Source organism: Acyrthosiphon pisum, chromosome A2 (assembly GCF_005508785.2).
Source record: "Acyrthosiphon pisum isolate AL4f chromosome A2, pea_aphid_22Mar2018_4r6ur, whole genome shotgun sequence".
Lineage (NCBI taxonomy): Eukaryota > Metazoa > Arthropoda > Insecta > Hemiptera > Aphididae > Acyrthosiphon > Acyrthosiphon pisum.
Genome location: NC_042495.1, coordinates 78516546 through 78540653, shown reverse-complemented (window position 1 = coordinate 78540653; position 24108 = coordinate 78516546). Strand labels below are relative to the sequence as shown.

The 24108-nt window shown below is 31.9% G+C and overlaps 1 protein-coding gene across 5 annotated transcripts in view; it reads left to right on the top strand.

The window, feature by feature from the left end:
* Positions 1–24108, top strand: part of LOC100162087 (gamma-aminobutyric acid type B receptor subunit 2) — a 304964-nt gene that overhangs the window by 50782 nt on the left and 230074 nt on the right. The window lies entirely within an intron of this gene.

Genomic DNA, 24108 nt, shown 5'->3' with positions numbered 1-24108 from the left:
AATTAAATTATTTAAACATGTCCATAATCACCCTCCCTCGAAGCTGCACTTGGTAATCTCTTCAAAACTCACTCATTTTCAGCTTATCTTATGCAGCTCTCCGTAACATCGGGTCTTGTCCGTACACTTCTCTCCACATCGCCATTACTCGTGTCTCGTTTTGCGAAACACCCTTCACCCAGCCAAACAAAATATCCACGAACAAACTCTATTACACGGGTTTACCCTTAGTCGATATCTTCGTTTCTCGCTCGGACGCATAATAATAATAATAATAATAATAATATATTGTACCTACAAGGCAGTTGTCTCGTCTTCACATACTGCAGCTGCAGCTGTTACTGCACTCACACATAGGTGCAGGTGGGTGTCGACGATGACTGTATGTTTTCGTGCGGCCCCGATGCAACTAATGTGTGCGATTGAATTGCGACACGTCGTATAATATACCTATAAGAAATAATATTATTTCCGCAGCTTTTAATTAATTTTAACGATGGAAAAAATATTATTTATGAAAATTCAATTTGTACGGCACACACACGCACGACCTTTCGACAATTGCAGCCGACGTATTTATTGCTTTCAAACATTGGGCCAAACGAAATTTAACGATTTTATACGCTCCGCGGGTCGTACATAATAACATAAACGCCATTTCGCTGGGCTAGTAACTATAGAAAATTAATTTCAACTTTATCAGCCTCTCCGGATTGTTTGTATTTAATCGCAATATTTATGGTGAAAACTTTTGATTGCATTCGTAGCACAATAATATATTTGTTGTGTGATAAAAATAATCATGGCCCGTGTTTTTGTTGTGAAATTATATACATATACTGGCGTATCCGTTTATAGTTCACAAGTAAATGGTTTCCTCTTTGTTCTGAATAAATTTCCGTAACAAGTAGGAAGTTTCTTTTCTCCAAGTTTGCAATTGTTTTTAAATGTTTACACTGTTCACATAAATCCTAAATCAGCCGGTATAGAGTATGAAATGCAATCATTAAATGTTATAGAATAGAAATGCTCGGAAACATTTAGCGGTTTACAGGGATTAATGTGGCACAAAATGGCAAAGGGTACAGTAATTCCTATTTTTTTTAGAGCATTCCATGTAGTGTTGGTCTCGTGCAAATGTACAACAAATCATTGGGTAAGGAATAGGTTACTCATTAACTTTCCTTACCAAAATTTATGTTTTTCTCGCTTTGCTCGAAACCTATATTATTTTTTTTAATATCGACGATATCAATTTAATAGAAATATTAATTTTTTATATTTTTCCTTCAGACTACCTACATTGCACATGATAGTTTTCTTGACTTTTTCTATTTAACTGGATGTTACTTGTGGATGATAGGTTAACTAGTCAATAATTTTTATCAAATCAAAAAAATTAAATAATAAATACTGATAAATCTAAATGATACAATTTTGAAAATAAATAATCATTAATCGCCTATTTTGATCGTAGGAGAAATTATTTTGATCTGATTTCAAGGCCTAAGCGTACCAACAAAACTTTCGAAGAATACGATAAGGGGAAAAATTTTAAGCGAAGTCAGGGAGACGGATTTCCCCTGCGTCCTACCCCACTGAATGTTAATTCTGACAATTCTGTAACTACAGATTGAAAGCAGTTGAATGGCCGTCACTAACTTGTTTTGCGGAAAGACAAAAATCGCCAATTTTTACCGATTCGCTAAATTTACACTTTACAATGGCATTTAAATCGTAATAAATTACACTCGAGATGTATTCAAATTGTCGGTGAAAGGAATGCTAATATAGGAAATATTTGGATTGCGAATAATAATAAAACTAGCTGACGATGCTGTATAAAAGCAAATATTTACGTAAAATATATTTTACTCTGTAGATGTATTTTTCAAAGTGTGACGTCGATTTGACGTTTTTTTTTCCAAATAGTATTTATTTGAACGGTAAACTAAATAAAAAATTCAAGCCAATTCTGTAAATGCCGATTTCGTTAGGAAATCATCATCTGCATAATATTATGTTCCGTATATATTGGCTATATAGGATTTATGACATAGGTAAATAATACAATTTCTGACATATTACGTCATTATAATGATCGGGCGTAAAATCGGGCCGACGACGTATTATAACAATTTACTATATATTAAATGTTATAAACGATCTTTGTGAGAATAGTCATGTAGAAAACAAGTTGGTTTCGAATTATTTTTGGGTCGTCGGCGGCAATAAAAAAATATTCTCTTGTTATACTTTAAAACCGTCTGAATGCATGCCAAACGGCACTCTTAAATCGGCACTCAGCGTTAGTGAATTATGTGCATTTGCTTTGCCAGCATGTCGCACACAGGGTTCTTAGATTTTTTATGGTACCACATGCTTGTCATAAATAATAATTTATGCGTTCTTAAATACATTCCCGACGATGAATATTTACACTATAGTAATTGTTTGTATATGTGTTTAATGTGTATACTCAAACTCATAATGATATTATTATCAGACTGAGTGATTACAAAATAAAACAATACTATTGACAGAATTAATATTGTTAGAGAAAAATTATGATCTTTTTATCGTAATATTTTTGTATTATACCTTAATGTTATCATATAATTAATGATTTCTAGGTAAGTGCGAGTAAATAAAATATTATTACTCGATAAATTATTTATTTTGAAAAATTTTTCAATTTTCCTTTAATCATTTTAATTTATTATAATATATTATCTATCTACTGATTATTGTATAAATCGATTTATTAATTATTTGCTAGCCAATTAGTGTGTACGAACGATAGGGCATTGTACAATATCAACCACGTCTAATAATGCTGCTATGTAGAAATCATTGCAATATAAATTATAATTAATAATTATACATACACAATAATGGTTACATAACCTGCTACTTTAGTAGTATTATTAAATATTTTAATAAAATAATTGCAATTTTGTGGTTCACCTTAAAAGTTCAATAATAAGTAATAGTTACAATTATATTTAATTACATATTTTTCATAGTATATGAATTATTTTACATTTTTTGAGAATGAGAATAGTAATTTTTATTGATTATAACTTTTCATAACTGTTGTTAGTCGCTGACATAGGAATAATGATTAATGCGTGTATATTTGCAAAACAATATCAAAAATAACAAATTGATGAAGAACATAGTATGAGTTACGCACGAGTTTTTTACTGTTTTATTTAAACGTTGAATGATTATATCTTTTAATTTAACTCTAAGACAATAAACCAATAATTTGTTTGTGTTTCTGATACACTAATACATTTTAAATAGTATTACATTTTTATGTGATATTATATTTAATATGATCACAATTCACAAGGTATTATGTATAATAATTATACATAATATTATTAGTTATACGTATTGAACGAATGAATGGCATTCAATATAGACAAGATATAATAATTTATTTTAGTTTTTTAAAGTAATTTCAATTTTACTAATAGTTCTAAACTTTTTAGTGGTTCCTAGTTAGTTATTTATCCAGCTCTACAAATATATGTAATTTATTAAAAATTATTGTAAAATGTGTTTTAAGTTTTTATCTGAAAAATCTCGACTACTAATTTTCAAAAGCATGAACTTATAATGTCTACTTTATAATACATTTTAATACACACTCTTGAATTTAAAATGTTTGATATCGTTTTTACAATTACGTATACGGCTATATAAGTGCCTTTTTTTTATTTTCCCTGCATATTTTGTATTTTTATTAAGCATAATTTGTATTATATTATTTTATTCACAGAATGTGTCATTTAAAATATATTATATAGGTATACTATAAACGTTCTGAATACACATAGCTATATAACAAATTGCACTCTAATTTGCAATCTGTTATGGATACATATACTATACAGTGTCAATTAACGTAATATATTATAATGTATTCAGTTTTCCAAGACGAACTATATTATTCATCCCAACGTTTTATACTGACAATTTTATTGCTGCATGCCATATTTTTTTTTTCAATGACAAGTCGATGGACAGCTCCAGCCTCCAGTAAATTTGATTTATCAAATCATTCATAGTTGATAGGTATTCAAAACGTCTCTTTCACAACTCACACCCTTTTTGTTCGTCAAATGATTTTTGGTTTTTGTATAAATTATTGTAATGTAGTGTATAATATATGTAGGTACTACATGGCACGTTTACTAGAGTAAATACAATTACGTGGTCTTTGTCATTTACGTGCACCACAACAATTTTATGTAGTAAAGCAGTGCTATTTTCAAAACGCTATTTGTTTACACACGTTTCGTGATATTATCAGCCGCAAAAAGCCGTCGTGCGTACATCGTCGAGCAGAGTGACGATGGAGTTTGAGCGGATACGTTTCCTAGGATTTCCTGTGCACCTTATAAGTGGTGGTAGTTCTTTTAGCAAGAATGATGTCTCGACGAATGGTGTAGCGTATTATATAATATTATAATATATATATGTGTACAGACAGTCACGAAACTCCTGTAGTTGGTTGTCACAGCTTCTCTTTTTCTACTTAAATCATGGTTTGTGAGCGGAGAATGGGGAATCAACGAACGTGGTCTCACCTATCTAGTATTTATTGTGGTTACGTAACATATATACACAAGTCCATAAAATATACGGCAATAGGTCAGGGAGACGTTCGGCTGCAACATTCGCATGTTTGTAAGCTCTCCGAGCGCTTCAATATAGTCCGCACATATTTTACACACTCTGTAGACACGTCCCTGTGGGAAACGAGCCACAAAAGACGACAGAAGAGTTAGGTACCTGCATAGGGTAAGACGCATCGAGAAGGCTCACGTGATGGAACATGTACTCGCTGGCCATACATATAAATATCCAGAGAAAGATTTATACTCCTTAGGATAAGTTTTACGTAGCTGCAGGGTCTTGATACCGAGCAATTTTGAAAGAATTTATTATCAGTTAAAAGACACGTTTGGCTTACAACTCTAAAATTATATTTTAATTAGTCAATTACTGCATATTAGAACATGGCTCTTAATAACTGTTTATGTATAGTGCGTATTTAGTGTGATATAAAGAAATAGGGTTTGTGGTGTAACAAATTTTGTCTTCACAGTGTCCTCCACTGAACTCCAGACTATAAACACTCTATACGCGGGCGTATTTGTGACTGATTTTGCAGAAGTCTCCGTTGCCTGGGACGCCTTTACAGCCTTTTGCATGTGCGTGCGAAAACGCGCTTTTACGAGCCTCCTATATCCCGGGGGAAAATCGATTTTATACGAGTTTACACACACACACACACACGGTCGCCGCCTTTTTTTGTCCAACCCAATTTTCCAAACTATAAAACTTGACAGGAAATCGGTTGGTTGTGAAGTATGACTGGAACTGGGAAATAGTTGGACAAGATAGACTGTGTACGTTCAAATATGTGATAGGTAGTGTAGGTGGCAGAGGAGGGTGGCGAGAGAGATTAAGGTTTGTCGCCCGACGGGGGAACCGATATGAAGACGACGTAAAGGGGAAAGTGCTGCTGTCAAGTTATTTTGATTAATTGTTTATATATATATGGTGATACGACGTGAGTGTGCATAAATAGCCACAAGTAAATGTGTGTTTCATCGATTAACGCGATGCTCTGCACCAACCACTCACTAGCCGATATTAATTTTGACTTGCGCCGGTCATAATGAACAAATACATTATTGTTTACTATTATAATAGTGTTGGGGGTGAGCCATAGTTGTGTTAGGTTTCAGTTATTATTCCGTTTTTATAAAAATAGATGACTCAATTATACAACTCATTATATACTATTAAACGCTTAATATAATATACCTAACAATATACATTACGTATATAGACAATAAATTAATTATTACATACGACACGTGAAGGGAGGTCATACACTGTCATACACGTCTCTCATACACCGGAATTTGAATCGATTTTTTGTCATCATCAACGTTTATACATAATGTATACATACATAATATTATGTGCTCTGGCTGCTATATATATATATATATTATATGTATACATTAATATTATTATATCGCCCCGTCTCGATGTCGCCGCCGCGTCCGTATAAATAATTTTTCATCATCAACCGCGAACCCTTAGAAACGCGATATGGAAGTCGTCTGTCGCCGAAATGTGTTACGCACGTCTTTTAGATTGGTCATGCGGTCGACGAGTGATTGAAAAAAATTGAGGGCACTTAAAAGCAGCAGACGACGACGCCAATAATAATTGATCTACCTCCTAAACAGCGAAAATACAATACGGGTAAGCAATACGAGCGCTATAATATTCGTCGTCGGCACAACATACGACATCGCTTACGATTAAAATCGATAGATATCGCATTAAATATTTTACCGTATCCATCGGGTATCGAAAAATACTTTTACATATTATTATGGTATCGTCTTAACTTATATACATATTATTATATACGTTGGTGTGCATGACGCGTGGTCATATTGTAATAATGTGCGCATATACTCGTACATCATCATCATCATCATCATCGTTGTCGTAATTTATAAAATTATTATATAGATATGTAGGTAGGTGGTATCAGTAGGTATATGTGTATTATATAGGTTGTAACATACATGGATGTGTATAACGTATAGACTATAGACACGCGATTACGGGCGGGTATATTCGTAAAATCGTATCACGTGGAATAATATATTATCTCTAACCACCCGACCGTATAATTTAGATATGGTAATATTGTATTATGTTATAATAATAAATGCGTTACGAGAAATGTATGACGACGAATTTCTTGGTGCAAACATATTATATAACTTTAATATGGTTTTATTATGATTAAGGTACGTTTTCCGGATAGCGCATATATACAAGTCAACGGAGAAATGTCTGCGCATCTTAAGAGGCAAAAACTTATTTGTTATATTTACTCAGAAGTTTCATTACACCGTATAACCACATTAACCCAAACTTATTATATGTTATAATATTTGTATAGTGCATAACAAACACCATTGTAGTATTATTTATTATTTTTTAATACACTTGCGGTATCTCGAAGAGGAAACAATGTCAGACATGTTAATATATTTTATTATACGCATTTAAGATTCAATAACAATGAACAGAGAACGTCTCGATAATAGTTGAATGTCGTGAAGACTCGTCGAAAACGATTCACCGGCTGTACGCGTTATAAATTAATATGATGCGCACGGCCACACGGGTACATTTTGCACGTCATACTTAATAGTTATCTATTGTTATATTAATAGAATTTATAGTTCATTGATGATTATTTTTACCCATTATCGAAGAATATAAACGACGAGATCGTCAAATTCCTCATATTATTGTTTTTTTATTCTAATGCGTAACCTATCATAATGCCAAATACACAGTGTGCTTACTCGTTGTCTAATATATCGTTATAAAAAAATTACGTTTAATAATACTATGCCACGAAAGTTGGGTAGGTACTTTTTGAACAATGAAAAAAGGCCTAATTGTATTAACTATTCAGACATCTATATAAAAACGATGGAAATTGTACCCACACTATAATTCTAATAACCACAAATTTTCAAAGTACCAATTAGATAGATAGGATACGTGAAATATATGCATTTGATATCGTCACTATCAAGCCGTGGTTATTCTAAAGAATAGTAAAACGTTTGAAAATAACTTATCGACATGTGGTCGTACGCAGTGGTGGATCCAGGGGGAGGGCAAAGGGGACATTTGCCCCCCCTCCAATCACCGTAGTTTCCCTTTGTTTTACACTGTGTTTAGCCAATTTTGTAGCAAATGTATGTACTTTTTGTACTTTTCCCCCTCCATGCTCCCCCCTCCACCCCCAAAAAAAAAAGAAAAATAATTAAGCCCTGGATCCTCCACTGGTCATATGTAACTGAAACATAACAGCTAGATAGGACGACTATTACTATTATACCTACGTACTTAACGCTTTTAAAATAGGTAACTTTGAATCATGAAGAAGTCTGATTATTATTTGAAAAAAATCAAAAACAGTAAGTAATCGAGTATATATAATATGCCTACATGTCGCATCTTTCGACTATAATCAGACTGTTTTTTTAATAAACACTATTGCACAAATTATACTGATGAATAGTAGGTACCTAATTCACCGTAAAGAATCTATTACGATTTAAACAGTTGGTTAACCCAATAGTATTTACTATGATAAAGAACAGTTTTTTTTTATACATTAAAATCTATAACCCAATGCCTTATTTTACAGCTTCGAGTTGAATGCAGAGAGCGTAGAGCACTAGAGCCCACCACTCGGCCTTATAGATTATTGCAGGGTTTATTTTATTGGTTTGTCTCTGATAATATTGCAAAATAATAATAATGTAAATAACCCATTTTACATTAGGAACGAATGATTTTCCGTAGCACATCGTCTAAAATCTCAAAGATTTTAAGGGCTACCGTGGCACTATTATTAATGTGTATGTAAATGCGTAAAACAATGGAAATAATAATATATACGTAATTACGAAAACAAAAGATATAGCGTCGGCCTTATATTACCTCACCTAACCTAAAATACGTTATAATACTATATTATAATAGGTGACAATATGTGTGCGAAACGATTTCGTCTGGTTAAACATTGTTTTCCATTTGATATTTCCTGAGAAATACACACGAAAGTATCTAATTTCCTGGTTAAGTTGTTCAAACAAACGCGTGAGTGCGCGACGGTCTCTCCGCGCCCCGTCGTCTGTCACGTCAATCGCGCCGGAACGATTTGAACCGATTTTGCCTCGTTGCATTTCTATAATATTAAGTCCGTCCAAGTACAACTACGACAGACGATATAGCTTGGAGTGTTTATACCACAATACTGTTACCACTACCACGATACGCGTATATATAATACAATAGTATAAAATATAGACGCTTTTGTCTTAGTGTGTCGTTCAACCACGTCCGCTTTGTAACCATTGTGTATCTTACATAGTAAATAAACGCGTATAGTACCTAACTTAAATGTCCACGTTGTTCATAGGTACTATTATATTCCTTTAAATGGTTTACAGTCACGATAAGCAGTTTATAAAATAATGTAAAAAAATACGAAGAAACACATACTTGATGTTCTAAAACTACCTACCTAATAGAAATGGTAAGCGCATCGTTGTTTGTAACCTTGAATAGATAGTAATCACGTAAACTTTATGCAGCGAGATTGAATATAATAATAAAAGTATAAAACAATCAAAACTTAAGAATATAAGTCGACAATCAGTTGAATGTGGGCACAAATAACAGTTGCCCTACGAATAAATAATTACAAAAATATCTGAGTAGAGCTATTCACATTATTGGATAATAAATAAATCTGAGCCCTAAGGTTATAAGCACCTTTAAGCTTCCATCAATTCACGCTTACAATAGTGATGTATATTCACGGTGATACAATCTTATATTATTTGGCGAGTGCTTTGTGTGACGTTACGTTTTCCGACTGCTATTTAGATTTTTGGCTTACAGAATTCTGAACGTTTCTCGCAACTATTGTATACAATACATTATCAAGTTAAAAGTTAACTGAGACAAGTTTTAGTTATTATTTTTACACTCCGAAATAAAATATCACCGTTCAAAACTCACGAACATATAATAATTTGTAATGTAATCGTATAAAGGTTGAGTTGAAAGCTTGTGTTCAATGTTACCGAGACGGTTGGGGGTCGGGTGGCAGTGAAGTATTAAAATACCCAAAGTTTTCAAATACAACATAAATACATTTAACTGCATACTAACTCGACATGCATCTCCAAGAGGAAAAATAATCTCAGTATCTATGACTCTCCTACATTTAGACACACTTTGTTGCTGATGACTCCATATCTTTATCCACGTTAAATCATCTGTATAATATAAATAATACGTAATAGAAAACTAAGAAAAAGGGGTTCGCTCGCTGCGACGAACACATACATATTAATAATATAGTCTTTCTATTAAAACCCTTCGAACCAGAAGACGCGAAATTGAAAAACTTCCGTTCACCGTGAAAGTTGTTTTGTCACGGTATTCCCTTAATTGTTCCATCTCCGCTATATATGTACATATAGGTACTATATTAGTTATATATATATAATACACTCGTACAAGCTTCTTTTGTTTTTGTTTGTATGTACGTCGCGTACAGAAGAAATAATTCTGATATGCGGCTGCTCTTTACTATTACGATTGCACCAGGCACCTTCATATATTTTCTTTTATATTCAGCTCGAGCGGTGCGTGCAATATACGTAGGTATGTGACTTTTCGTATTTCACTGGGTGCATTACGTTTTCGTTGTACACACTATCGTCGGCAATTATTATGCGATACGCTCATTTCGGCAGTTATACATAGAAATGAAACGTTTAATTTCTATATGAATAAACGGTCTCGTGAAAATCAAATCTGTGTTCAATTTGGTTTAAACGGTAAATAAAACAATATTATATAATATCTAATGTTATGTTGTATGCAATTCATGAGCCATTTTAACTTTAAACGGTTAAAACAATTGAATGTCACATATTTTACTTATATTATTATGTTCGGGAACTGTATAGGTATATTGTTTGTCACACATGTAAAGGAGGTTGTAACGTCGTAGGTATCTATGTATGTATATATGGTTTTTGAGCGTGGGTGTATTGAATAAATAAAGCGGATCATATATTTATAGATATAGTATAATATTTATGTACATCAGAGTATAGTTTCCAAAATGATTTTACGCACATAGGGGCGTATTTTTTTTCTGTGTTTATTTCGGTCGTACGAGCGTAATCTTTGAGTCAACCGTCCAATCACGTGTGTGCTTTGGGCTATTGCCGGTGACAAAAAAATGCACATACACACACGTCATATACACTCACACACACACAAACATATGCAGGTGGCGATAATGGCCGTATTTGCTCTTTCCATCCTCCTCGCGCATTCCGGTTCCAGGGCCATAAATTTCATCGGATATTATTGCCAAAGTTGCATAATATGATATATAAAATAAATATATACGAAATCCACACACCAAAATGTATGGCGGCCGTGTGCGTCGGAGTCAGAAATCGCCGTAAACAACACGCTTAACAGTACACATACGATAAGCTCAATATCACTTTGTATAATATGTTTATATGTATTATATTCCATTATAGGTAGCCGATTCGAAGATAAAGGGACTTAAAATCGAAATCTATATCGTATCATCATGTTTCCCCCCGTAATTGTTTCATACTAATTAATACATTATATCATTATAGATGATACAAATCTAAATATGTATTATTATAATATTTATCATTACGCGTATAGTGTATAATATTGTGTGTAACGTTTACGTGATAGTGTGGTACTATTATATTATAAGATACTAGTTTACTTCTGTATGTACTATACCTATACCCATACGCTTGTAATCTAATCAATGGGCCGTAGTAAGGATTGGGGGACAATCGAACTGGATCCCGATATAATTAAGGACATTCAAAACCGACTGTTGAATTGGCTCTCAAAACCATGAAATAACATAATTTAACAATTGGTTCTCAAAAAAGCACTTTTCCCAAAAAAATTGCTTATAAAAGAGTAAAAATATTGGTCTTAAACAATATATTATAATAGTTATAGTGTTCAAGTTACAACTTACAACTGTTATAAAAAGCTCTTATTATAAAATAAGACTATACCGTTCACAGTAGAGACACTTGAGACAAAATTCAATTTTTAGAAAACCAAACTCAAAATTATGACTGGTAAAATATTATTAAATTAAATTTTTTTTTTAATTGAACTTAAGACCGGCGGCTATGGCCATTAGCTGTTGTAGGGGTTATGAACTGTGTTTGGTAAGGTTGGTATGGTAAAGGTGGGTTTCCACTTTCCACTACATATGTGCATATATTGACCGGATACGTTCGCTATGAACGGTCTCACAAACGTTTCCCATCGGTTAATATGGGTTAGATCGGTTCGGATTGGTAACATATTATTTACCTCATATATTCTTATGTTATCAATATTGTTATCAATATAGAGCCGTGTACACGTGAAAAGTTGAACTGGATCCAACTTTATGGTATCATGGTCAAGCCTATGGTAAGAACGTATAACACTCTGGTATACCAAAAGTTTACCATGTATACCAACCAATCACAGAAAAGTATTTTTATGCATGTACACGTACACGTATCTAGTGGAAACCCATCTTAAAAGTTAGGTGATGTACGGTCTTTACATTAGGTAAGCAACACGTGTATGTGTGTCAAGGATTTTACTACTACGAACCAGGATGGTCACCCATCCGGGAACTAGTTGTAGCGGGCGTTACTTACTCTCAAATGCATTGCACAACTAGTAGCAACCAATGCGCCGCGCCAAGCCACTATTATATTATTATCAAGTTATATAGTATAACATTATATATTTTATCAAGAGTACCTACAAGGGTGCATAAAATATAAACATATATATAACTTTTGTTCTATTGTGATTTGTAGGTGCCAGGTGGGTAATGTGTGGGGATAGTCCTAAATTAAAATGCTGTTCACCCAAAATTTCAAATACACATTTTAACCTTCTAAAATATGTATATTATATACGTAGGTACCTATATTATAAATATATATTATCACGCCACTGCGCCAGACGATAATTATAAGATTTTAGGTCAGGTAAATTTATAATATAATGCATATAATAAACAAAATGTACAAAAAAACTCCCACTGAACAGTAATTATTTTTATCACAATTACGATGGTATAAGGAACAGAAATGGATTTTTTGAGACGTTGTGCAATCACAGTAGAAATTATAAAAATAAAATAAATGTGAATTATTGTTATTTGTTTGTCAGTCGTCATTCAATCAAATGCGATTAATAATAAAATTGTGTGTCATATAACTCTATAAGTACACACTACACGCATAAATCGTTTCGTAAGACATGTTTTTACGTTACTATAATTGTATCTTTAGCGCCGGATAAATTAAGTTTCGGTGGGTCAGCCGGTCAGGTGATTTATAGTTGTTTGTTATTGAACGTGCTTCCGAAAACAAAATATAACAAGAAATTAATAAAATGGACAACTTATCCAAAAATATAACTTTTAATTGTGTTTGGCATAATCGTGGGAACTTCATACCTTCAGAATACTCTCTGGACACCACGTAGGTATATCACGTATGTAAGCTAACTACATTATTATTATGACTGCTCATCTCGATATAAAACGTCAAGGAAGTAGACAACAAACAGATAAGAATTTAAATAATTTAAGTAACAACAATTCACTGGAACCTTAATCTTCATTTTAATTTTGCGAAGAATTTAATAAAATTAGCTTGTACAAACATTGACTCAACTGCTAATATAATATAGCGCGGTGTGTTATTTACTTTACGTAATGATATAAACGGAGTTTGCACATTAGAATATATCTGAGCATCGTGGTATTCATGGGACATTCTCCCTCATCGTATATATACATATTATATACAGTGATAGTACCTATACTTATATGTAATAAAGTCGATTATGAACAACACTCGTTTTCTCAAAAAGTATTAACATTTCTTAGAAATATTTTTTTTTCACATATAATCTGAAGTCATATTAAAACAAAGTTTATGGAAACATGATATTTTTTTTTCTATTTTCATCGTTATTATTTATTTGATTTTTTAAATTTAAATTCTTATAAAATTCTTCTTCAATGAAATATGACATTGAAAATGTATACCATCATTCAAACAAGTATATAACTTAAAAAAATGAAAACAATAGAAATAGTACTTAATAAATGTATTTGTTTTTTTAAAAAATAATTATTTATATAATGACTTTAAATCATTAAAAAAAATATTTCCAAAAACGATAATACTTTTCTAGAAAATAAGTTTATACTTTAAAAAAAATACCTATACCTTTTCATATGATGTATGTTGATGCTTTAAATAAAAAAAAATATAACTCAAGTTACAGCAGTGCAATAATACATTTGACAAATTACCTCATTTATAATCTTCGACCGGAAAACTTGATAAAATTAATTCTTGTGTTTCTCTATCACAAATACCAAATGTACAGAATAAAAAATATCTTTATTTTGTTGAAGGAGCTTTGAGAAATGAACAGACTATTGTAATATTATAATAACTGTACATGTTTTAATATCTAATAAATTATAACAACAATAATATAACAGTCGGACTATCTTTCATTATAATTTTTCTTTTATATTCTCGGCGATGGTGAAATTGTAGAGGAACAGGATTTAGATAACGATATGATATTACTTATCAGTTATTAGGTATTTAAATACAAAAGTTTTCGAGCTACTGATATTACTATAGTGTGTACATAGTTTAAATAATTATGGTTGATATAGCACAGGGGTAACTGAATGGCGATCCACGGGCTACATGCAACCCGTGGACAAATTTTATCCGGCCCGCAGACAAGAAATAAAAAGTAAAAACTGTTATTATACGTTTTAGTGTTGTAATTTATCATTTTTGTTAATTGGTTTTTATCGACGTCTGCAACTTTGATGACCCGCGCACAAATTCAAAATTTCTAATGTGGCCATTCTAAAATATTAATTGGTGATACCTGTTATAGCGTGTATATTATGTACATACTTTATAATGTATGCCAATTATTAAACTACAGTAATCGAATACCTATGATAGAACACTTATCATAAGTATTATAATATTTTAACATTTTTTTTTATTGATTCAAAATATAACATTCGTTATGTGAAACGTTATAAACCTAATTCAAAATATTTATTGACTCTACTATATAATATATATATATTTAAATATATAATATCACGGCACTCAGTTGGTCATACATCCATTATTTCACGCAATATAGTAATATGTTTATATTATTAAATTACATAAAATTCTTATTTTATATCTAACTCAAAAGAAGCACATTTCATATAAACTCAATTAAAATAATATTTTTGACTGTTCACAATGCTGAAAGTCAACACGTTTGTCCGAGAAGATCATTAAAAAACGACAAAATTTTTTAGTACGCATAATAATATACTACAGTCATTACTTTTTATATTATTTTATTATTTATATTTCCTAGATAAATACACCACTGTAGGTAGCCACAAGAGTTTATATGGTTTTAAGACTGTCTCGACTATTTTAACGTTATCAGCTCTGGTCGAGATCATGTTTATAGTGAAGTGTATATAATATTTACTCAGGCTTGATGACAATAATAATAATTAATGCGTACAGTAGACATATTATTATTATCATAGAGTGTGATACATCATAATATAGGTACACGATGGTGGTGTCCGGACACCGCATTCGCATCCTTTATGGACCGAAATAGTTTTTGTTGTTGTTTTATTATTAAAAAAAACACACACAAAGTTATGCGTTCGGGTCGCCCAATCGACCGTGTAAAATGTGATATCAGTTCTACGCGTATTAGTCCGATGTTCTTCTGGAGCGTGCATTAAAATGGATTTCATATATTATATACGGTTTTTCAGTACTGGTAATAATATTATGATGAAATATCGGATCGTAATAATATTTTGTAGTCCAATAATAGAGACCATCGCCGATCACTTTATGTGTATGATGTAATAATACATTTTTTCGATTAACCCATGTGTATTATAAATATTATAGGTATTATTTGATATTTAAACGGAATCCATGTGGTCCTTTAGAGTGCTTTGTCAGTACAAGATTTTTTTAATATTGATGTACGTTTAAAACCGTATAACGTCGGTGGCCAGGGGCGTATATAAGGGTGGGACGAGGGGGTCATATCCCCCCCCCCATGGTTTTTTATTACCTTACTAAAAAGTTTTGAGAGTGTGGGTGATTTTCCAATTTTCTCCTTCCATTTAGATATGTCGTTTTTTTTTTTTTTTGATTTTCCCCCCTTTTAGAAATCATGTCTACGCCATCGTCGGTGGCAGTAATAGTGTTACATCTGTAATTGACATACTTGATAATATCGTATTGTATATTAGCAGGTATACATATTTTATAAATTATAATATAATATTATTATTTATATATACGCGTTATGTCATGACGTCTTAATCGTATTTCAGATTAAACATTTACAACCCTTACTGTTCAAATGCTTGAAATGAATACGTTCCATAACATTATAATTATACTGGTGTTCCCGACTATTTCGATACGAGCTAGTTTGAATAATCAAGAGAGGGTTATCGTTTTACGGTTTATCTATTCCTATACAGTTCAAAGAGGAGAATTTATAGTACGACATTCTCTTACTGCAACAATACAGCAGCTGTAGAGTGGTTAGGTTGACCTCGTGTTTATTTCAAACGATAATACATAGTATGATTTAAGCGATTAAATGGTTCGAAATGGAACCAAAATTGTAAACAATAAATTGGCACTGCGATATTTTAAACGTAATATTTTCTGTGTAGAATTATTTTTCATTAATTCATAAACGTTTTCATATACATGTTATATTGTTATTACGTTATTGTTACGTGCATGGGCGTATTCACTGGGAGGATATGGAGGATGGATCCCTCCATGGCCTTTTTTTAATATATGTATAATATTAGTGCGGGGGAACTACCCAGCGATTCATCTTAGAAATTATGAATATAATTTATATATCCTCCTCCCCAATAGGAATCCCTGTCTACGCCACTGGTTACGTGATAAAAATTAAAAACACATTTTCCTGTTTAGATAAATTACAAATATTATGTTGTACGGTAGTTGGTCGTAGTCACTAACGTGTGCTGTACTCAAGCATCTCCCAGATGGGTAACCCACCCAGGTTCTTGGCGATGAATCTTTGTCTCACATAAAAACACGTGTTCCATCCATATCGGGCATGCACCCAATGGCCCATGAAGCTCAGGGTCACAAAAAAAAGAAATAAATAATATTGCTAAGAAATTTACAATATTATTCATAGATCATAAATAATAAGTTGATAATATATTTGAACTAAAAGACAAACTCGTGTAAGATAATTTGATTTTGGATACAACATTGTTTGAAATCGAGATTTCAATTTCCAAACAGGTTTAGTGGCATAGTATAGTTTTATAGTAAATACACAACCATTCCTCATATTTTATTATATATCCGAGTTTGAATGAATTTCGAGTAAAATGGAAATATTACAAAACACATACACAGATAAAAAAAAGAAAACTCACCACGAATTCCCATAATAAATCCACGGTCATAACGTAAGCCAACATTTTAGTATGCAGATCGATGTCGAGGTTTTATACTGACGAAAAATAAATAATAAGAATAATAATAATAATAATAATAATAAAATAAAAACAGGAAATATACGAAGGGCGTGTGAGATAATAATAATAATAATATATATACTATCGCTAGACGCTAGGTAAATGCGGGAAGCGTAAAATTCGTTTCTCGTATTTATGTGTTCCGTAACTTAATTGAGCTCGTAAAAGAAAAAAAAGAAAACCAATCGTCACGCGAGGGTGGTTTACACGTTTTGCAAGTGTGCAGGGCTAGTTTCGATAATATTCACGGTTATCTGTTCAATCAAAGCGTTATTATTCCGATTTATTCACAAATATCCACGAGCGAAAAACGTTTATGGAAACAGTAATCTAAAACGCCGGGAATTTCTATCAGCGTTTCTATATATACCTATTATGGCACATATATATAAACCTATAATGTGTATTATATATTATATATATATATAATATACGTGCACCACTACGATTCATAAATTTCCATTTATCCCTTTGCAGAGATTTCTACGCTCTAGCCCCCGGCTAAGTACTTTGGTAATAATAATATATTATAATAAAGCTCGGTGCAAAACGGTCGATAGTGGATGGCTTAACAGTCGGTGCTGACTGATTTATGAGATTTTTTATTCGCAATAATTCTCTGATCACTTTTACTTTGACTGAAGGTCATGTCGATGTCTTATCTAAACATTTTATTTTAAGTTGGTCTTCACACAAAATAATATAATTTTGGTGGATATACAATACTATTGAACAGATTATCATTATGAAATATTATAATGTGTGTGAAGTTAACCCTCCTCTGACTTTGTCTAAATTACAGCAGAAGAATTGTGTAAGTGGTGGAACTTAATTTATAAGTGATTGTTAGTTAGTTTTTTTTCAAAGTTCTGTTTTTAAGCATAGAATATATTGAGGGTAAATAACGTTTTTCTCTATGACTTTTTTGGTCAAATCGTAGATTTTGTTTTATCACACTAATTACTTTTTATAGTCTAGTAAATCGAGAAATGGATTATATTTGTTTTAATTAAAAAAATCTAATTAACTAGCATTAAATCTACATACTGATGCGATTTTTGTTGGACGATAACCGAGAAAATAAAATATAGATTAGGCTCCTTTCCACAAACTCTATTACTCTAAAAAACTAATATTATGGTTAGTTAGGTCGTTTTATGGTAGGTCAGGGCATCATAAATACCTATACAAATAAAATTTTACAATGAAAAATAATATATATTTTAACAATATTACGCTACTATGCATTACATGACTTCGGGTTTTGAGTCAAGTAAAGAGAACATTTCTAATTGTTTGAACATTGCAGGACTTATAATACTTATTATACTTCAGGATTAATTGATTCGTGCGGTAGTTAATAACCAATAATTAATAACCATATTATAAACATAAAACAATCAGGCACTAGCATATAAAGTAAACAAATATTATGTTAATTAATAGGAAAGTCGGTAGGTACCTACACTAATTCGATGTAATGCGGATATTTTATTACAGTTATTATTTTTTTTTTATATCTGCCATGTTTTCTTTCAGGTCTCAAAAATATTTTTTTTAAATTCAGAATGCCTAATATTTTTTCGGTAATCTTACAACCTAAACATTGGGTCAAGTTTGGTGATCGTGCTGGCCAATTTATCGATTCCCATCTGCCAATCTACTCTTTAATGGAAATGATTGTTAATCGAATATTTAGATAAATGCATCAGGATTCTTATTGCAAGAAGTATGATAGGTATTTCTAATTTAATTACATAAATTATATTGTTTTTGTAATTTTATGATTATTGATAAATAAAAGCTGTCTATAATTTAATGAAAATTTGTGTTAGGTTATTTCCTCTCATAAATTGGTATGAGTTTTTCATATTATTGGCATATTCCCATCGATTAATATTCATCCCATATTACATATGGCCATGGAATCAGCCTACTGATAAGTCCAGTTTTCACTTAATTGGTCATGTCTTAAAAATGTACTTTCATCAATAAAAATATATATTTTTGGTAAAAAGTTCATGTACATATAACTTATCTTGCACTCAATGAAAAAAGTTTAAACGAGTTTATGTATCGTCCGGTCGAAGTTCATGTATGAACATTGTTTTATAATTTTATAACCATGAGCTTTAAGTATTTTTTTATTGACACGATTAATGCCAGCTCTTTAAGCGAAACTAACCAATAGCAAAGTAGGTACCTATTTCGGCTATAAAAAACTCGTACTAAACTTTATACGACAGAATTTATTTTAAGAAACTCAATGGGTGGGTAATAATAATATGGGTATTTTTGTTGACGTTGTTACTTTGAGATACATTAAGAATTTCAATTTAAAATATATATAAGTACAGTACCTATACTAACAATTTCCTAAAATTCAGCAAGTATTCTTACATTACGTTGTTTATCTACTGTGTATCAATAATATAGACATATAACTAACATTAAACTATAACTAAACTGTATGGTATACATTAATTGGGTTTTTGATTTAAGTAACAATAAATTGGATGCATGTCAAGTAAACGTTATAACAACTTTACCACATAAACTGATCTAAAATACACGCTGTAGGTTGTAGGTATATGTAGGTATACTGTATACACTTTACAGGTTGTGGTCGTAACTCAAAGTGTTCGCCAAGTGCAAACACAAAGTTTCGGTAAAATACTAAAATGTGTTAAACACATATTATCCTATTGACCAATGTGAAAACGGATTATTGTCGACGATGATTTAGGTCGAATTTAGTATTTCTGCTGACGGAGCTGTTATAACTAGAGTTGAGTTTCAGGTGGAATAAAACGGAAATCGAACGCTCCGGTTTCTCAAACTACAGTTTTCGCTTCAAAGTCTACATAAATTGCATATATCGAGCAGAAAAGGTTCTTCCGCTGCCGATAGAATTTTCCGTGTGCTCGTGGGGGATGATATTTTAGTTTCAGAATTATTTCAATAGAAACCATTAAAGTGTTCCACCGAAAGAGGTTAGGGCACTTAAACAGCTAACAACGTGGTCAAAACACTTTTAATCCGAATGTCAAGGTTTTCAAAATGACATAGAATTGATAAAAAATAATTTTCTTTAGATATTTGATTTTATAAATTACGATACAATATTTGGTTATTATATTATCGATTGGTTTGTGGGAACATCTACAAAATTTGTCTTATCACTAAATATACTACCTATGTATGATATTAAGTGACATGGAAAGATTTAAAAGATATATAATATTTATATATTTACACGCAAGAGTTGGATGTTGTTAAATATAACATTAAAATACATTACAGTAGGTAGATGTTGCAATGCAGAAACATACTACGTTTCAGTCCGAGTAATTAGAGTAGGAGGTAAAATAATGTAAAATGCATAGTAATTAGTAGTACTGTATAAAAAGGGTCGGGAAATAAAATTAACAAACAATGTTTTTCAATTATAATGAGTATATGTGGATGTTGGAACGAAGGAAATCCCAGTAATAAATAGGAATTTAATTTTGCCAGATCCGTTGGATGACGTGACTTGAAACAGTAGAGCGAAAATATAGCGAGAAGGAGCGTCAGCCACGTCAGGGTAGATGGACGCGTGGAGGCATTTTATTTTATACGACTTATAATTTAACTCAATTTCGGAGGTATCTGTACCTATACTGTCGAATTACGTCGCAGGTTATTCGGGTGTGGTATAGGAGATAATGCACGTCTCTTGGGATACAATTGTCCTTTGAATTGGACGAGCTTATACGTTCCACGGTTAAGGCGAATGGGACACAACAACAGTGACAACAACGGCGACAGTGCAAAGTCTTTTTTGGAATTCGTTAGTTTTATTTTTTACTCGTTGCTATGAACATTTGAACCGAATATAAAACCTAAGGGTCTGTATTTACATAATTAAGGATTTCGGTCATGACTATAGTAAGCTGATAGGTGAAAAAATAGTATATAAACACAAAACTACAAAACAAAATAATAAACGCATAACTACAATAAGCACGTGCGTGCATGCGTTTGTGTTATTATTTAAAATGTAACAATATTTAAGTGTGCTAATTGTGATGTCCCCGTTCTGGTTTGTTTATTTATTATTGTGATATTATGCAAAAGTGCAACATAATCATAACATTGACACTACAAATTGCCCCTTTTTATGAAAATTGTTATATAATATGCCCTTAAATGGCACATCGTAAACATAGTAGCTATATAGGCAATATGAGTAAATATATAAATCTGAATAAACGAGTTTGGTACGGGTGTGATTCATTGGTGTTTTCATCATATAATATCGATTGTTCTATATCCCTTTCAATTTATTTTGTTGGTCAAAGTCGACATTGATCCATTTATTATTTGATGCGCACCGACAACATGTGTGTGGAACCGCGCGTTCTCGTATAATGACGGTTGGATTTCAGGAGGAGCGAAAAATCATTGCTTGATGGTAATATTATGACGAAACGTATCAAAACGGTCAACGGAGTTTTAACGGAGATGTGTATCTATATATTTGTATAAGCAAATTCTCGCGGAAAACGTTATTTTCACCGTAATAATTTCGACCAACAGCAGCTACCAGTAATAAAAATAACCATAAATTACCCCTCTTTGGAAGTGAAAAACCGTTTACTTTGCGCCCTTTTACATTAAAATGTCCAACGAAAATTCCATATACATAAATATATATATATTATTATATATATCATTTAAGTTTTTCGTTTATTTTCGGTTATTTAATATTTTTTTTTTTAATAAAACACATTTATTATACACGCACACGACGCGCGACGTCGAGATGAAATATCAACGTGTGCGACAACAAGACGAAATGCTCCTACGCCGTAACAATGCCTTATAAGTTATAATACAAGTCATGCATGCATCGCGTGTGTATGTGTGTAATATATATAGTATGTAATTTAATTTCACTAAAACTACCTTCAAATTCGTTTTTGAATATAATGGCTAAAAAAGCCATTACGCGATAGTATTCACACATACACACTCGCTAACATTAGATGGTACACGCGCGCGTACATTTAAATGGCATCAATTCTTTAGCCACTGACAGGTAAACGATAATGGGCCATTTCTGAGATCGTTTTCTCCATATAATATCAGCTGATGAATAAAGATTTCTTACAGGATAAGTCGATAGTTGTTTTCGTTTGTTGAGACGGTGCCATTTTGATTAGACGGAGGTGGATCTTTTATTCGATCGATATTTTTATTAACAACACTATAATATTTGAGTAGAACTAATTTTTCTTGGTGTAGGGATAATATGGCATAGTTTAATAGCTAACTCAAAAGAATATTTACTATTAATAACTCTATGAAATTGTGTATAGGTAATTCAATATATTTATATCAAAATAAACGTAAACCAAGTGAGGGAAAATGAAAAAATAAAAGTAACAAGTAAATAAATTACACAATAATATTACGTATACGAGTTGAACAGTTGGAATAGTAGAATTGAAAAAAAATATATGCTTTGAAATTTATTGTTTTGCACTATATCTAATTTTACATCAAAAATTAATAGTATACTTTGTTTTAAAACTTTTGATTTTTACAAAGACAAATTAACAATAAAACGATGGTTAGGCTAACCTAGCTTAACCTTGAAAAAGATAATATTTTTTTAATTTTGTAAAAATATACATATTGTCTGTTTGCAACTGGTCTACTTGGTATGTAGCGTAGCTGTTGTAATCATCGATAAGTAAGTTCATTTTAACATAATTGAGTAAAAGAGTGATATTATTAGCTATTTACAAAGTGTAAATAAATTTCAGTACTAATGTACTATGATTGGGAAATAAGGATGACGCGATATTTTCTATGAAGACGGACAAGTGATGTTAGAATAGAGTATACATCTCACAGGTGATTGAAGCGACGGGTGATTGTCGGCCTTCTGGATGCTTGTGGAGTATGTGGAGTATTTAATTTTGGGAGTAGAGCTGTGGAATGTGGTTGCTCCTCTTATTGAGTTGAGGTACTAAATTGTATGTTAGTCAGCGTGCACTGCAAGGATTGTTGTTTGGTTATATCGGCACAGCAGTTGTTACATTTATTTAGCCTCTTCTATTAGTTCTTGAAGGTTCGTCTGTAAAGTGATTACGTTCCAGTTTAATTCACGATATAAAATGAACACAACTCCAAAACGTTTTAAAATTTGATCACAATTATTTTTCCAACGATAGTAAACAGTCACACTTTCTGGGGAAATTTAAGACCAAAAGTCACTCCTGTAAAAATGAAAGGATCAATAATATAACGGCGGCGCCCAGCACACACTGTACAACAACGAAACCGGACTTCTGTTTGCTCAACATTTACTCTTATATTGCGAAATGGAGAATACACGAACTTGAATACGATTAGTTATTTTCAGCATATTATGTGTGCAGAACGGTGTCGGGTAGGTTTATGCATTTTTTCAAACATTTTTCAGGCATATTAGGTTCGTGGCAGGGTTATGTAGTACCTATTCAGCGCACTATAGGTACAAACATATTGGAAACGTCCTGTTTTCGTGTATTTTATCATTTGATGTCCCAAAAACCGGTTTGGTAGTGAATCCTAAACAATGAAGATATTAATAATGATGAATAAATGCTCGGGGAATCACTCGTCTTATTATTATTGACGATAATCTCATTTTGAGATACGCACTGTTTCACTTTATGTGACGAATTTTAATTTGCGTGTGCGTG